Source organism: Microtus ochrogaster, chromosome 21 (genome assembly GCF_000317375.1).
Source record: "Microtus ochrogaster isolate Prairie Vole_2 chromosome 21, MicOch1.0, whole genome shotgun sequence".
Lineage (NCBI taxonomy): Eukaryota > Metazoa > Chordata > Mammalia > Rodentia > Cricetidae > Microtus > Microtus ochrogaster.
The window spans coordinates 5,472,979-5,475,304 of record NC_022022.1 but is presented as its reverse complement, the minus strand read 5'-3'; positions in this window follow the sequence as shown (position 1 = coordinate 5,475,304).

The window sequence follows — 2,326 nt, the reverse complement described above, 5'->3', positions numbered from 1 at the left end:
TTCCTTCCTTCCTTCTCCTTCCCCTCTCTCCCTTCCTTCCTTCCTTCCTTCCTTCCTTCCTTCCTTCCTTCCTTCCTTCCTCCCTTCCTTCCTGCCTGCCTCATCCCCTTTCATCCTCCCATGTCCTTATTCCATGAAATGTTTTTAGTAGGACAGCATCCTTGGAAGATTATGACCTTCAAAGTCAGATGGACACTATGAAATTCCAGTTGCAGACCTTACGCAACTTTAAACGCATATGTAAAGTTATGATGGACACTCAAGACAGACATTCAGCATGGCGTCTGGTATGGCATTAGTGTTCAGTACACAGTACTGCTGTGTCTATGCCGTTGTTGTTGTCAGTCACAGGACTTGCAGAGAAGACTGTGAGGGAAAGGATTGAGACCGTTTACACGAGTGTCTCGTTTGATCGTTTGCACATGCATACTAATACAAGTGATGGGAAGACCCCCACCAAACAGGAGACATAGCACTGGTCACAGGTTTGAGTGAGTGTCAGTTGGTGAGGGTAACCACAAAGACTGCCTGGTGAACGGGTCATGGGCAATAGGATCCAAGTGGAAGACTACCTATAGGTAGAGGTGGATAGAGAAGCAGTGCCCCAATTTTCGGTGGCTTCCACTGGAAATCATGAATTTTGCTAAGAGGCCAAAGCTGCACAGGTAAGAACAGGAAGGCTAGTTCATCATCGAACCATGGGATCTTTGAGATGGGAGAGACCTCCATCCACTTCTCCTGATGGAAATGCTCTGAATTTGCATATGAAGTTTGATAGATGTTTGACTGCATGACATTCTAATATTTCATCTGATCCAGCATGCTCATGTCATATGAAACTATACAAACAGTAATGTGAATCAAGGTGAAAGGAGTTTATAGCTAAAGAGAAAAGATGAACTTGGCCAAACACCTAAAATCTTCTAGATTTTCTTTTAGAAAAACTTTTCTGAATAGTGTGTGTGTGTACATGTATGTGTGTATGAGTGAGCTTGCGTGTGTGAAGTAGAAAAGCAATTCTCCAGGAGCCATGAAAATTAAATTTAAAATTATTGATTTGCATGACAGAATCAGATATGAATGAATATGCCATTTCCTTGTGTTCAAAGAATTTAAACACCAAACAAATTTCCTTGGCTTATTTTATGCCATGTCTGTTTCCTTCAGGACACAAACACCAAAGATTAGCTGACAAAGCATTTCTTGGGTGCAAGTGCTCTTGCCTAATTTGTGTCCATTATATAGTCTAGATATTAATGCTTTGTCTGAAGTTCATCTGGTAGAGATTTTCCCTCATTAAGTATAGCCTTTTCTCAGAGAAAGGGAGGGAGGGAGGAAGGAAGGGAGGGGAAGAAGGAGGGAGAGGGGGGGAGGGAGGAAGGGAGGGGAGAAGGAGAGGGAGAGGGAGAGAGAGAGAGAGAAGACATAACTCTCTTCCTATAAATCCCAAACTGGCTTCAAACTCATGATCTCCCTGGTTCTGCCCGAGGGGAGGACTGGAGGTGCATACAACTATGACTGTCAGGATGGAAAGGCAGAAGATGTGCAAACTAACTACAACACAAATAACAAAAACCCAGAGATAGATATCGGGGTTCAACCCCAAAACCAGAAAAGCAAAGTCTTACCTCTTCGAAGGTTGGACAAACAAACAAACAAACAAACAGCCTTTCCCTCTCTCTCATTTTATAATCCTTCTAGTGCTGGGATTAAGAGTATATGACTCCCTGGTACTGGGATTTAAGGTGTGAGCCACCATCACCTGGATTTGTTTCTGCATTGATCTTGTGTAGCCCATGGTGGCCATGAGCTCACAGAGATCCATCTGACTCTGTCTTCCAAATCCTGGGGTTAAAGGTGTGTGTCACCATCACCTGACCTCTAGTGGCTTTAGCTTTGCCTCTGGTCTACTTACCCAAGAGCATGGGAGGTCTTTCCATTTTCTGGTGTCTTCTTCAAAGACTTAAAGTTCTTGTCATACAGGTCTTCCACTTGTTTGCTTAGAGTTACCCCAAGATATTTTATGTTATTTGTGACTATTGTGAAGAGTGATGTTTCTCTGATTTCTTTTTCAGCCCATTTATCATCTGTTTGTAGGAGAGCTACTGACTTTTTAAAGTTAGTCTTGTATCATGCCACATTACTGAAGGTGTTTATCAGCTGTAGGAATTCCCTGGTAGAATTTTGGGGATCGCTTATGTAAACTATCATATAATCAGCAAATAATGAGAGTTGACTTTTTCCTTTCCATTCTGTGTCCCCTTGATCTCCTTTTGTTGTCTTATTGATGTAGCAAGAACTTCGAGTACTACACTGAGTAGATACA